Source organism: Amblyomma mixtum, chromosome 9, assembly GCF_055824585.1.
Source record: "Amblyomma mixtum isolate Tamu chromosome 9, ASM5582458v1, whole genome shotgun sequence".
Lineage (NCBI taxonomy): Eukaryota > Metazoa > Arthropoda > Arachnida > Ixodida > Ixodidae > Amblyomma > Amblyomma mixtum.
Window position 1 is genome coordinate 46,714,467 of NC_143020.1, and position 16,347 is coordinate 46,730,813.

A 16,347-nucleotide genomic window follows, 5' to 3' on the forward strand; every position below is an offset into this window, starting at 1 on the left:
AAGAATTGTTTCCTACAATCTACCTCTTCCCAAAGAGACAATGCAAATTTGTTTTTGCGATTGCCTCGATGATGCCTTCGCTGATCCTGATATTTTACTGAAACAGTTACTGGAATCTCCAAGTGCTATTGTGATAGTTAAACAGATGGTGAACTTTGTTTCTGTGGACAGCTTAGAGACCACGAAGGTGCTTGCGGATGTCGCATCGTTGCCGCTGTTGCGACCGACCAATACGACACTCAAGCAACCATACAACACTCAGTTAGCTTATATGCTGATAAACTGGTTGCTTTATACAGAAATACACATTACAACATACCCGTAAGCTTTTTTATTGCGTGTTCTATATATGTGAGCTAAATTGTATGACGTCTGGCCGGAGCTTCCAGAGCCCGAATAGCAGATATTATTTGTCCAACAGCCAAACAGAGATAATGTGCGGAAGCCTCAGCACCGCGAATAGGCTAGAAAGCAACCTAACCTGCTACAACCTTCGCAGATATTATGACACCTGGTACACAATCACTGATACACCATGAAACACTTGCTCACCGAGGTGCGAAGTCAACTCTCACAGTACCATTGTCAATACAACAGCTTCATTAGCTGTATCGTGGTCACCAGTTTCCTTCACAGATTATATACCATTGTCTGCATTGCCAGATAAACGTATATCTGTGCAGGGGCCTTTGGTAAATCAGTTATCTAATTTTACGCCGGTTATTTTGCAACGCTTGGAGGCGTAACCAAGCATATGCGTTTCCGGGCGTGTCTCATGGTCTGCATTGAAATTAGGTGTACCTCTGAACCGACCAAGCTTCTCCACGACTGTTGGAAGCCACAAAAACCAGTGTTGGTGGGAAGAAGCTTCAGGTGTGGGTCACCTTGCTTCAGGAGGCCTATTTCTTGCTAGATATGCCAGGCTTCATATCGGCGTACTATTGTCGAGACCTAGTGACACGGAAGTTTAAGCACAAAAGATTCCGGCTTTCTTCAAAATTGTGTTCCTCTTTAGTGCAACCAGAATACAGTATTTCAGTCGCTAATTTTTCAACATGAAAAAAGTTTTTAGAGGACTGTACCTGAAGCGATATAAAGATAAGCTTAACGCTACAGCCGGGTATTACTCAAGCATCAAGCCGTAAATTCTCATCAGAAGCGGCTCTATATTAATTGGCGTCGATCTACTGCCACGACGTGACGGCTTAGCAGGTGCAGTGCTGTTGCTGTAAAGGCGACATCAATGGCCGGACGGCTTTTCTGAGTGGCGTTAGCCTCTTCGTTCTCGAGTGGCGTTCGGCTGCATGTGACAGGGATAAATGTTCCTGACAAACAAAAGCTGTGACGAGATGTGCGTTTACTGCGTGATTTTTTTGCTCAACGAAAAATGCGGACAAGCGATATTTCTAGAACTGCATAAAAATAACACTTTTTTTGTTACCTACCCAGGTGTGTTAGTGTATCCGAAGATCCTGGAAACTAGCAGGGAAGGCAATACTCTGCATATGCACATTCACGACGGCCTGACCCTTAATCTGGAAAAGAGTTCCATCCTGGCGGAGGATTTCTACATAACTTCATCAACTGGTACAAACTTTGACTCAGTACTCGTGAGTGCGCTTTAATACTACTATTTCAATTATGTACAAGTCTGCAATGAAACGGGCGGATTAAAGAGAACTTTTGGCCGAACAGTAGGAAGAGCTCATAAAAATATTTTAGAAATAACGAAGATCTGGACAAGAAATTTCACTCCCGAATTCTTTTCCTTATTTTGTTACCCACATTGCAGTGCGAATCACTTTCTATAAAACTTTTTTCAGACCATGTTTTCAGGTTTCATGCGGGTGTATATTTCAGCCAAATCGTTAAAAACGTATTCAGTTAACGTGACCACGAAGAAATTCCTCATGAGGCGAGGTTTTTAAAGTATGTAAAAATCTCTACGTCAGTAAGTTTGGTTTGGTTTATTGGGGTTTAACGTCCCAAAGCGACTCAGGCTATGAGAGACGCCGTAGTGAAGGGCTCTAAAATTTCGACCTCCTGGGGTTCTTTAATGTGCACTGACATAGTACATGGGCCTCTAGAATTTCTCCTCCAAAGAAATTCGGCCGCCGCGGGCGGGATCGAACCCGCGTCTTTAGGGTCCGCAGTCGAGCACCATAACCACTGAGCCACCGCGGCGGCTCTACGTCAGTAAGTATAAGTCATAAACTTGCGCATGTTCGAACGTGGAAAAAATAAGCAGCCTGTATGAAGCGTCTTACCGCATTTGTTGCAGGAAAAATGAACGCAGTACGATTGCTTAGGCATATTTGTTAGAAACGTTTTTCAAATGTCAAAGCTGCTTTGATAACAAGTGAAAAAATTGCTTTCTCCCTATTTGTCCTGACCTCACAGCAAAAACTGTCAGTGGTGATGAAGATTATCATCATAATCAGCCTGACTACACCAACTGTAGAGCAAAAGCCTCTCCCATGTCGCCCCAAGTAAAACTGTCATTTTCAAGCTACGGCTACCGACCCCCTGAAACATCTTAATCTTCCCCGCTCACCTAAATTTCTGCTACGCTTCCTTTCTCTTCGAATCCCCTTCATTACTCATAGGGACGAGCGGTTATCTCGTCTTCGCATTACATGCCCTGCCCCAAGCCCTTTTCGTCCTCTTGATTTCGATTAGAATGTCATTAACATTAACCAGCGTTTGTTCCCTCAGCCACTATGCCCACAAGAAGTCTCTTAACGTTACACCTATCATTTTTCGTTCCATAGCTCGCTGCGTAGTCCGTAAATTAAGTTCATCCCTCTTTGTTAGCTTCCACGTTTCCACCTCATAGATTAGTAATGGCAAGGTACGGAAGTTGTATACTTTTTCTTGAGGGATACTGGTAAACTGCCATTCATGCTTTGGGAGAACCTGCCATAGCGGCTACCCTCTCATTAATACTATAAAACTCCACTTTATTGCCAGCTGTACACTGATTGAAGGGTGCTCACATACATAGGACTCTTCTGTCCACTAACCTAGTATAGCCTGCCAATGATACACTTAAGAATGATTAGGGACACAATGTCTCAGAAAATACGAACCATTGCTTGATTGCCGCCGCTCCGAATATTCAATCAAGGATTTATTCTTGCAATGCCAGCTCTCTATTCGGTTCATGTGTCTGGACTAAGTCATGCGCATCGATTTGTCGGATATTGTATGGACTGTGGAACAGCTGCCAGTCATATCTTTCAGAAAAATATCGCACAATCCATGCCAGAGCTTCAGGGCTTTTCGCGTCCATGGGTTAAGGTTTGGTTTGGTTTATGGGGTTTAACGTCTCAAAGCGACTCAGGCTATGAGAGACGCCGTAGTGGAAGGCTCCGGAAATTTCGACCACGTGGGTTCTTTAACGTGCACTGACATCGCACAGTACACGGGCCCCTAGAATTTCTCCTCCCAAGAAATTCCGCCGCCGCGGCCTGGATCGAACCCGCGTTTTTTGGGTCACCAGCCGAGCACCATAACCACTGAGCCACCGCTGCGGCTTCGTACATTGGATAAGGCTGTAAATATAATGTGGGTTGGGTTGGCACATCATTCTGCATATTGGGTTGGGTTGGCACATCATTCTGCATATCATTCTGCAGTAATGTTGTTATTTGTCGTTGTTTTTGCGCTCTTCTCTCTTGTGCATTTTCGAAAGGAAGCTTCTGGATGGCCAACTCATGGATAATTCATTCCACAAATATTTGTGCCTTGATATTGCAATGTCTAATAATAATAAAAAAATACTGTAGGTTAGATTTGCAAGCCTAAACAACGCAGTGCGCCGCGTCTACAGGTCACGCGTGGCTACCGGCCGCCGCTGCGCGACGACTGAAAGCGTCTTGGAGCGCAGTGTGCCGCGTATACAGGTCACGCGTGGCTACAGGCCGCCGCTGCGCGACGACTCAAAGCGTCTTCGGTATTTTTTTTTATATTTTGTTTTTGATGTTGTTATAGCTGAGAGAAAGAAAACAATCTACAGCTTGTGTGACGTCACAGCGGCAGTAGCGCCACAGGTGCGCAGCGCTGCAAACACACACCGTAACTGCAGTCGGGCTATCTGAAGGAGCAAGTTGGTCGCCCATATTCATTCCGCTAAAGGTCAAACGTAACTGCGACCGGGTCACGCGAAGACTTGAAAGGGCGAGTAGCATTGCTTTAGCAATAAAAAAAAACGTTTTCACGTGCCGAGTAATGCGGCCGGGTCTTCCTGTGCGCGCTGCATTATTGGGGCGATGCCATCCCCGGACATTTGTCAGGGATGCACCGAGAACGCGTGTTGCTGCGCTGAATGGAACCAAAGTCGAGCCAGCGGCAGGGTGTGGGAGCTTCCTCGTGCACATGATGCGCGAGGCGACAAGAGTGTGCGGCCGCAAGCACTTTCGCCCCTGGCCGGCTCCGAAAAGTCTCACAACGGCTCCGTGGAGCTTCGAGTAGTCCGGAAGGTTATGCTCCCGTCACTGCGACCGTCATCCTTCTCCTTTCCCCAATGATAGGCTTACTTTCTCGCTAAGGTGGTCCGGTGCTATTCCCGACACATGACTGTGATGATGGCCGTCCACGGCAAGACAGATGGAGAAACAGATTTTCAACAACATCAAGCAATTTTCTTATTCTTGGTTGCCGCCTCTTCTAATTTGTCTCACCTGCATAACGTCTCGCCTGTCTCCAGCACTTTTCGTTTACGACGAAATCCACACGTACAGCAACGTTCACTTTTAATTTAGCTGACACAGCTGCTACTTTCTTCAGTCAGCACTTTTGTTTGTGTGCTCTTTTACCGTGAATAAACGCACGCAAAAGCGCATTTGCTCAGTGCGAGAAGGATTACAGCTGCGTGAATGTTTGCGTCCCGAGAAACACATTGTCGCCGGGTGGAATATTTGGATTATGCAATATTCATGGAGGTAATTTATCCGTAATTCAATGAAACAAATAGAAGTTCAGCCACTTTTGAATAGAATTTAATAAAACACAGTTTCTGGGTAGTGTCACGTAAGGTTTAACTAAGGGTTGCCGGGTCAACCTCTTATATTTAATTCAAGTTTTTATAAAATGTTGCCAAGTTACTGGAATAGAGCTAACCGCTATTAGTTTTGCCCGAAAACATTTTTTTCGAAGCACGCGAAATTATTAATGACGGAGAAGTGTAGTTCCGCGCTTGAGTGCTCTGCTGTTTTGTTGAATTTTGGTTGTGAAATACATAAAATATTTTGAAGTTAAGAACCTGAAAAATGATTGAGTAAATATGTGGATGTTATTGTTTGGGCTCCTTTATTTTTGGATGTCTGCAAGCTCTCGATGCTTTTATAAAATTTTTCAAACTCCTCCGAAAGAACGTTTCTTATCTAGTTTGCGGGTTGTTATATCAAGAACGGCTTGCAGCAGACTTGCAGTAATTATGCGTTATAATCTATGCAAACAAGCTTATCAAACAGCTGAAGTTGATACTTATATGCCTTTTCGACGCAGTGATATAATCGCGTTAACTTCAATAAAGCACATAACAATGAAAACTTCTTACAACAACTAAAAAAACCAATTCTATATTTTTAAACTCGGTTCACGTGTTCTTTTCTATATCAAATTTTAGAATCATTAAAACCATGTTGCATTTTTTGTTTGTGTAGTAGTTACGACCCTTCTAATGAGACCCTTGCGCAACGTTAAATACGTCTTGCAGTCTGAACGGCCTATGTCATTTGTGAATCACGTATGGTTTTTCCATTTATGTAGAATATTGTATGTAGTCTTTATGGTTCGATGCGTAACATAAGCTATGAGAGCTACTGTAGTGAAGGACTTGGGATTATTTTTGACCACCTGGGATTCCTCGATGCGCTACGGCATCGCACAGACCCGGGACGTTTTTGGCCTTTCGCTTCCACCAAAACGCAGTCGGGATTCAATGCGCGGCTTAGTATACACGAAAGGAGGTTAAAGTCAAATAAGCAAGTAGCATATTTCAAATAACTTTTAGCGAAATGAACAAATTGAAAAGGTTATGAGGACCTGCTTCATTAGAACAGTTTGCTTCTGGGCTGTAGTCATTTATTCGACTGATTCGACAACGCAGAATGTCTTCCCTCCTGTACACTTAGTTTCTTCCTCGGAGACCCGGCTGTGCGTGCCACGTACACTTCAGAGGATGGCTCTGTTGGTGACGGATAGCTGCCATGCATGCCACGATTCAATGCCATGGAAGGGGGCACTGTCGTCCACTCTTTTTAACTCGCATATGGCAAAAATTTCCATTATTTCTAGATGTATTAGATGTTGACCTTTCAGTTTCTTCGATAAAAAGGTTACAACGTCTGCGGCTACCTGAACTGCGCTTTCAGGGTTTGTTCTCAGGTTGTTCAGCATTGCTTGGTGCTTGACGAGTCCTCCAACACTGTCGCACTCGTTCTTCCGTGTCCAATTGCTGGGAATATTGAATGGCTATTGGGGCACAATCTATCTTGCCAAATTCAAAAAGCTGGTACCTATTCTTAAATGCTGGCGGCTCCATCACGGACGTATGTCATCTTGGAGCAAACTGGCAGCTTGTCGTCCACCTGTTCTCTCACTTTCTTTAGGTAAAAGCGGCCATGAGCAGAGTCGTCACTCCAGTTGTCCCTAACAATGGCAAAGTGGTTCGTAGATTTTTCTGTTATGACCGCACATGTAAATACCGACACTTGTTTCTTTCGCCAGTGGTATGCCTGCACCCCATCAGGAAGCACGACAGTCCATTTTGCAAACTCTAAGTGGAATACAATGCTCTCCCGCTGTGTGCAGTGCTCTTCCTCGCATATCGCTTTACTTCGAGTTTTACTAATGTGGTTTTGCACGATCTATCTTACCGCTAACACCCGATCATAATTAAGAAACGTGTCAGCCTCCAAAGGCTTTTTCAGAAGGCCGCCTGAGTGCAAATTAATGCTGGGTAAATGTCATCAGCATAGACTCTATGGCCAGTGCCATTCTCAAGAGAGGGAAGACTTGCCTTTTAGACACTGATCGCATTTGCGTAAAAGGCACTGCGTTGGTGAGTGAGTGCAAAATGAATGCTAGGTGAATGTCATCAGCATAGACTCTATGGCCATTGCCATTCTCAAGAGCGGCGAGAAAACATTTATAGTTGGCGCAAATGACACACACGCAGACATCATGCTGCGGATAACATTTTACCGATCAAGGTCTCAAGGTGTAAAATTTTAATATGCCAATGCCAAAATCAAGATGATCATCTTTGAATATGTTGAGTGCCATGAATGTCATGAAAAGCTTTGTAACGACTACTTTTCTCTTTCTATCATAAGCGAGAGGACACCTTTTTTGTTAGAACTTTGTCTGGAGCATTCCAACTCCTCACGCGCCGCAGAATGCACTCAGGGTTCGCCATGTGCCTAGTGAAAATGCCTGGTCTGCACCACACGCCGAGATTTTCTTTCAATTTCCTGGACTTGTTGATCAGATATAGCAATCTCTCGGGAATAAGCTGCTTAATCCCATTATTTGCCAGTGGTGCTGATGGCAGGAGAATTAGAAGCTGACACTATTTCACATGTGCGGCTCTTCATGCATTGTTAGTTATTGTGCTGGTGCCAGAATGCACTTGTTTCAGTGACACAGCTGCACCCAGCATCATTCTCGTGAGTGTTTATTGTTGTTTTGCATTGTCACACCTTTTACTGTATTCCCCCTCCTGCTAGGGCATGTTTTTTGGCCAGCAGTATTAATAAATAAATAAATAAATACACAAACAAATATTCCTGGGGTGTCGTAGATGCGAGCATATAGGCATGCCTAAAGCTTCCACTGCGCGCACAAGGAGCGCTTTTCTTCAGCATAACTCCCTGATGCATCACCTTGGCTGTAAGCCCGGCGTATCTTGCAGTGAACGTTTGCGGTTACCGCCTGCTTCACCTCACTTTGTTTCCTTTTGGTTTAAGCAGGCCTCTCTCGACTTCTCACTGCGCCTGGCGGTTTCAACGGGGACACGTCGGTGGTCGCAATGCTCCGGTAGATGACGTCGATTTCTTCTTCAGGTAGCATAAAAATGTCATCACGAAATTGTGCTTTCCGTGAAGATATTTCATTGCAGAAGTAGCGAAAGAGCGGGTAGCACTAGTCCGTCTCAATGACATTCAAAGGTGTAGCAACCAGCCGGCGGCAGCGCCGGGCCAAACCAAACCAGGCAGGCAGTCCGCGCAAATGTCCAGTGTTTATGTTGTTTTTGTTGTTGTGACTGAGAGAAGGATGAAAAGGAAATTGCACGGGCCTGCCAACTGGCTCCAGCCGAGCCACCACCGCTGCCACGTGCAGATAGAGTTTATTCAGCGGCTTGCGTTTTTATATCCAAAGAAAAGGAGGAGGAAAGAAAAAGGTTCTTCGAGCAGCGCGCGTGGTCTTCAGCGCAAACGATAGCTGAGAGATACGAGGCACACGTGACCCTGACGGCGCAGTTCGCAGCATACCTCTACCCCATGGAGTCCATATCTTTCCACGGGTCTCAGCGCACGTTTTGAACGCCGTAGCACTTGTCTCCGGATCTGCTGCTGGGTGGTCCACCTGGAATCTAGGGCTAGGAGGCGCGGCTGATGTCGGAATGACGGAATGTGCTTCTCTGCCTTAGCTTGTCCTTGTGACGGTGAGCAAGCCCATTTTCGGTCTCTACTTTCACAACTCGTGCGCCTACTGTTGCCTTGACCTTCCGAGGCGTCCATTTGTCTCCTCTGCCATAGTTCCGGATGTATACCGGATCTCCCGGGGCAAAGCTCGACCTGGCATCCTCCCGTGACTGGGCCTAGCTGACGGCCTTGAACCTGTTTGGGAAAGGCATACCGTCTCGTGCGCAATCTGTAGCCTAGTAACATCTCACACAGCGAGCGCCTCGTGGACAGAGGAGTGTTTTTGTAGTGGCACGAAATTCTTGCTAGTGCCATCGACAAGTCACCTTCGAAACACCTTTTTACGCCTTTTGATCTTTCGCACAGTCCTTTCAGCTAGGCCGTTACTTTGTGGGTGATAAGACGGCGCACGATTGTGCGTCGCCCCGTTCCATTCGAGACATTGGCGGAACTCCCAGCCGGTGAAAGGCGTTCCCTGTTCAGAGGCTACAGTACTGGGCAGACTGAACCGACTAAAAACCGTGCAAATGGCCTCGATTGTTGTCCGAGATGTTGCATGGGCAAGGGGAATTGCCTTGATCCATTTGCTATACCAGCCCATGACGACAAGCACCATCTTGTTTTGAATCGGTCCTGCAAAATCAACGTGCAACCGCGACCATCTTTGTTGAGTGTATGGCCAGCTAACCGGTGCCTGGCTAGAAGGCAGTTGGAGAACTTTCACGCAGTTTCTACACTCTGCAGCTACGCGTTGAATATCTTTATCGAGACCGGGCCACTAGAAACTAGACCGCACGATGGCCTTCATTGAGGAAGCCCCTTAGTGTGCTGCGTGCAGCAATTTCAGAAATCTAGCCCTGGCTGCTTCCGGAATCACAACACGGTGGTCCCAGTGGAGCAGGTTCTGGCTAACTGAGAACTCATGTCTTCTTTTTGAGTACTCAGTCATCTCCTTCCCTTTCAACATCAGTTGCCGCGGCCAACCCCGCCTGATGTACCTGTACACTTTCGCGAGCACTTTGTCATCTTCTGTGAATTCTTGCAACTTCTTGAGGGGTACGGCTGGCTGGTCCCCACGGTCCAAAGTGACTACGTCCCCCACGTCCTTTGAGCGTTGGGGTAGGCTTAAAGCATGAGGAGCACGTGCTTTGCCGGCTTGTACATAACTTATACTTGTATGCCCCAAGTTGAACGGCCCATCTCTATTCGAGCCGCTGCCACGACAGACGTCTGCTTGTCATGCTTTAGAAGGCCCAGTAAAGGCTGATGGTCTGAAATGAGCATGGACTTCTACCCGAGGAGATAGTCTGGAAAACGCTGCACACCTAAAATAATTCTTTCTGTGGGACTTAAGGAGCGCGAGCGAAACCCGATAGGGCGATGTTCACCGCCTATTCAATGGGAAAGTGCTGCCCCGAAACCGCAGGATGATGCATATCTTTCCAAGGACAGCTGTTCTTTTGGGTCGAAGTGCGTCAGCACCGGAGCTGCAGCCAGCGCCTGCTTCGCCGAGCAGAACGCCTCTGCTTTCCTTGAACTCCACTCAAACTTAGACCCCTTTTCGAGCAGCCTGTACAAGTGGGCTAGCAGCTTGTCCATGTCAGGCAACAACTTGCTGTTGTGTTCGTCTCTCGTCTCTTGTGTCCTCGTCTTTTGCTGCGCTGCAGTGTATTGAAGGTATTTGTGTACAACGTTACCATGCCCAGAAGAGAGCGTAGTTCTCTCCGGTGTGGGGGCGGGGGGCTAACCTGATGACGGCAACATTTTTTTTGTGGGCTGTAGGCCGTTAAAATCAATGCAGAGACCAATATAAGACAGCGCTGGCTCGCAAAATCGACCCTTTTCTGCACACAGCTGGATGCCGTGCTGATGGAAGCGATGAAGAACCGCCCTGAGATTCTGATGTTAATTGTTCCTTTCCACAATCAGGAAGCCATCAAGGTACGCTTGTACCCTAGGCAAGCCTTGCAGAACCGTTTCTATACGCCTTTGAAATATGGCAGGTGCCAACCCGCAATTCCAGACGGCAAGCGATTGAAGTAAAACAACCCTTTCTGAGTGTTGGTAACGACTACCTTGAGAGAATCATCGTCCAGTACGATGTGATTGTACGCATCCCGCAAATCCGAACTGCTGAATCGCTGGCCTCCTCCCAACCGAGCAAAAATGTCATCGATAACTGGCACAGAGTTGTGTTCCATTTCGCGAAGTTTGTTCAGTGTCATCTTGAAATGCCCACAGATGCGGAGTCGTCCATCTTTGTTCACCACGGGCACGAAAGGTGTGGCCCACTCTGCACTAGTGACAGGGGGTATTATGGCAGTTGCCACAAGCCTATCCAGTTCCTCTGGCACTTTATCACGGAGTGAGTAAGGTACTTTTCTTGCCTTGAAAAACTTTGGCCGTGCTCCGGGCTTGACGTGTAGGTGCACTAGTGGACCTTGCGTGCTTCCGAGTGCCTCCGTGGATTGGTCTGCGTAGTCGTTAAGGATAGCAGGAGTATCCACAGGAGTCGAGCTTTGTTCCTATGGCCAAAGAAGAACATAAAGCACCGCTGCTCCTTCCGCATCTAGTTTCCGTATCAAGTCCCGGACGCAGAGTAGGGGACCTTCGCAATCCAAAATAATGAGGTTGCAATCAACAGCAGCGGGTTTATAGCCCACACGCATTGGCAATACTACGAGCACCGGTAGTCTTCTCATACAGGAAGACAATTTAATCTCCGGCCCCTGCAGTTCTGGCCATTGCTTACTGTGCACATCGTAGGTTGGTCTTGGGACGGCGCACACCGGCGAACCGGTATCAAAGTCCGTAAACAGCTTGACGCCGATGCAGGTAAAAGTATGTAATCGGTGGCAATAGTGATTCCTTTGCCGTTACTGACCATAGCTGCGATGCACTATCTTCGCTGTCACTATCTGCGTGCGCTGTGAAGTTCACTGACCGGTTCTTGCTTTTGAGCACAATCGAGCCAGGCGTCCTTGTGCGGTCATCGTCAACAGAAAAGAACGTCGCGCGTACCATTGAACATAAAAGGCCTCATTTCCGGTGGTTTTTCGGCGTGCCCAGCAACGTAGTGGCGGGTGAGCGTGCATTTTCCTCTTCTGCCGCGACCATGTGTGGTGACAAAGGACCAGTTTCTGCCGGTGTCCTCTACCCACGTGCTTGCCTGAGGACGCGAAAACGAACTCTGAAAGCGTCGCCAGGTAAAACGAGCATCTAGGGTGCGTGGGCGTGTTCATAGTAGCCCCGCTCTCATGGCCGCTGCGGAGCCCAAATTGTCGCGATATGGACAGAGTTTGAGAAAATAACAAATGTTTTTTTTTAATTGTCGTAAGAAGTTTTCACTGTTTTGTGCTTTCTCTAAGTTAGCGCGCTGATATCTGTTTGTCAAAACACAAATATCAACTTCAGCAGTTTGACAGGCCTGTTTTCATAGATGATAACGAGCAATTACTGCCACTCTGCTGCAAGCCGTTTTGATATAACGACCCGCAAACTAGATAAAAAAAACGCTGTTTAGGCGGAGTTTGAATAATTTTATAGAAACATATGTAGCTCGCAGTCAGACTAAAACAACGGAGCACAAATAAAAACATCCATTCATTTACTCAAACGTTTTCAGGTGCCTACCTTTAATATGTTTTATGAAATTCATAACCAAAGTTGGCCAAAACAGCAGAGCACTGAAGCGCGGAACTCCACAGCTACGTCATTAATAATTTCGCGCTATTTGAAAAAAATTAGGCAGTGGGGGCAAAACCAATTGCGGATCGCTCTTTTTCAATTATTAGGCTACAATGTGTAAAATTTCAAATAATTTGAAGACGTTGACCAGCCAGCCTTTGTTCAATCTCGCTTGGAACCACCCTTCTGCATCTTTTCAATATCATCGCGCCGAAGACCGCGAGCAAGTGCTCGTCCTCTTAAGACTTTCACGCTGCGACCACTGTAAGGCGTTCCCGATTCGCATTCAGACAACCGACGTCTGCATACCAAGTACGTGAGCCATGCAGCTCTCGCTTAGTAAAGAAACTGAACAAAACAACCACATTTGGCTTGCTTCAAAGGCCATAATATCGAAATAAAACGATAGAAGTACTTTTCCGACGCCTGCCTTGGTTCCTACACCTACATCTGAAATAATAAAATATTAATAAGATGCGAAATACTGCTTAGATATGTCTTATTCCAAGCATGCTATTGAAGCTATGGAATTGGAGGTCCCACTGCGGCTGAACAAATGCTTTATATTAGGCTATGTTCGCGCGAGTATCCTGTGCAGTTTTATTTTTGTTGAAACAGCACAATGTTGGCAGCCGTCCAAAACTTATTGTTCACGCTCTCGATGCACACCATGTTAGTGCAGCGGCATTATGATTTGCACAAGGTGCACAATGTGGTATTGCTGATGGTCAAGTCGGTAGTTTCGTTGATATGACGTACTTCAGAGAACAACTCTGAAGAAACTATTTCACGTAGGACTATTTCCTTTGGTCTAGGCACAGATTAGATATTTATCCAGTACAGTCTCTGAATGTGCATTAATTTAATTGTACTAAATTGGCAGCCTTTTAAATGTAGCTGAATTTAAATATAGCAGAACCTGGTGCGCATCATCAATATTTTTACCACTTCCGGCGCAAAATGTACAAGTGCAGGAGTACAATCAACTTATTCTCATTAGTTCGTTCCTAAATGCCTTTTTGCAGATTGAATATTGTGATGCAGTATTACGAAAATTTCAAATTCAAGAGGCAATAAACTGGAAGTAATTGCGATAAATTGATTAAACTCTGCGCAATGTAACAAAATATTGTCTGCCCTAAGTGATAAATATATTGATGCTGTGAACTCCGTTACACCGCAGATAATCATGCCTAAAATAGCGAAATTTTGGTTCATATCAAAGTGTGCCGATTCAATACAATAGCGGCGATGTTTTTGGAACATTCGTCAAAAAAAACTTCAGTGTTCGTTTTCTCAACATCGCGCCGATTATTCCACAGGTGTTCGAAAACTTGAGAGTATTTCGCTTCGTTTCGAATAATTTAGAACCTCGGATATTCAAATCGTTCAACGGCTCCAAGAGGTTACTTGATTCTCTATTCAAGAAATTCCAAAATTTGAACATCCTAACTTTTTATTAAACGGCTTCGAATTAATGGTCAAGCTGGTAAGCAAAAATGTTTGTCCCGGAAATGTATGATTATTTATCACAACAAGAAGAAAACAACCAAAAACGATGTCTGAAAATACGCTGTGTTAAAAAAGTTGGATGCTCGCTTAACTGCACTCGCCACTTCAGGGCCGTTTCACATGCATGCGATTCTCGCCTGCGACGCTGTGAATTCTGTCGGTCTGCGACTGGGGAGGGCCGTCGGCCTAGCCGCAGACGGCCTGCGACCAAGTTCCATCCGGTTGGAATCCAGACGCAGCGTCGGTGTGTTCGCTCTGCGACTGACCAATGGGCAGCGCCGAGACGGCACGTGACGTGACGTCACGCGGGAGCAGCTGCCGCGGCCACGACCGGTCTCCAGGCGCGCGAGCGAGAGCGCACGTACATCGAGACCGGCCGCGGCAACAACTCGCACGTGACGTGACGTCACGCGCCGTCTCGGCGTGGGGTCACGTGGGAGCTGTTCCCGCGGCGTAAACAAAACTGTTTATTCTAATCAAAACATACGAAATATTTCCTTCCATCTAAAAACACGCTGGTCATAACATCGTCAACACATTCCGTGCAGCGTTTCTGTCGCGTTTAATCGTGGGTTGCCCATGCGAACATCGAGCAACCTTGCGTGTCCCTCCGACCGAATTCGCTGGGTACGCGTTGCATGTGAAAGCACTGTGCGAAAATCGCACTGCGGCGTCACAGACTAGGCCGACTATTTTCGTTCTTGTCGCAGCATGTGAAACGGCCCTCAGGTGGAAAACGCAGTACGGCTTTCGCACCAAACCTTTCTCTCGTTTTGTGTGTTCCCTAACTGATGTGTGCCTGAGTGTTTATTTCAATACTGCTTGTGCTGGAATCGTTTGTTCGTACGCGACAGCACTGAGAGCATAAATTGTTTTCACAAATTTAGCTAACACAAAAGCATGCTTAAAAGTTTGCAAAAAGATTGATGTTGTTATCACGTGACACGAACAACTGTACTTTCTTAGCTGCGCACGATTCAGACGCAAAGAAAAAATTGCCAGTGGTTTAGCTGTGGTTAAACCTGGAGGATTGCGCAAGTAACGAGGAGAGAGAGAGAGAGGCGATGGAGAGCGCGCGGCAGCGGCCCCGGCACGCTAGCTATGCCCCGCTACTGCACATGCGCAACTGGCGAGCGCGGCGGCGAAACCTGTGAGTTACCCGCGCAGCGACAGCGGCGGCGCGCCAGCTGTATACCGTGTGACGTCGCTGCTCCTCGCGCATGCGCAGTAGGGCCTTTCGTCAGCTCCCCGAAACGGCTCGGCGACTCGCGTGGTGTTGCTTTCGCAACAAAAAGAAATTGTAGTTGTGTGGGCCAACTGGAACGCCTGTGTTGAATTCTCGCCGTATCATTGTCTTCGTATGGGAAAAAAGAATTTCGTTGGCAGAGAACGTTCATGCACGATTACCCAAAATTTCGTCGACGGGACAGGGGCATCTGCAAGGCAACGGTGTTCTTTCTTTGTATTTTGGTATAGACTGTCTCTCAAGGCCATTTAATCTCACGGCATGCAGTTAAGGAAAATTCGCTACCGTTGGAACAATTTATTGCATACGCGGAACATTTTAAGGGTTTGGTTTGTTTTAAGGGGAATTCACGTCCCACAGCGACTAAGGCCATGAGGGACGCTGTAGTGAAGAACTCCTGAAATTTCGACCAACTGGAGTTCTTTAACTTGCACTGACATCGCACAGTACACGGGCCTCTAGAATTTCGCCTCCCTCGAAATTCAACCGCGCGGCCAGGGTCGAACACCTGTCTTTCAGGTCACTAGCCGAGCACGGTAACTTCAAGGGGCTCTGAAACAAGTTCTGAGCGAAACTCGCTCAAGAACTAGAGTCTCTCATCGTGAACACCTGAGCCAAGTATTGAACTTGTACTCACAGCAGAGAACCCATAATTTTGTGCGAAAGTTGGCGTGCACTTTCCGGCGACTCTGTAATGCTCTCGCCCTACTCGGCTGCACGCTGCTGCGTAATTATATTGAGACTGCTGTTTGTTAGATTCTTTCAGGCGTTACGTGGCTACCATGGAGGCGGCCAGTCTGCAGCGTTGCTCCGGCCGGTCAGAAAGCCCCCCCGTCCCTTCCCCTTCCCCTCCCCCCTCGTAATTGTAGAATGCAAACATTGATGAGCAGAGAGAGAAATGCGGTAAGACGCTGAAATTCAAATATCGAGCAAATATGGAGCAAGATTGAAGAATGATTGACTTTATCGAATTTATGATCATAACTCCTTGGTCGTAACATCGGTGCTACGTATCACTTCTCAGAAAGCTTTTCTTCTCGATCTCCTCCCTCCCCCTCTTCTGTTCGCTCTTCCTACGTGCCCCTGCTTTTTATTTTGATTTTCTTGTTGGCTTCGCCGTATTTTGTTCTTCCTTGCTACTCAAATCTTTCCCTTAATGCTGAGGGTAAAACCTTTTGTGGGTCCTCTGCGAAAATTTCAAAACAACATAAAAGAAAGAGAGAGGGAGCCCGGACCCGCAACACTTTGCCA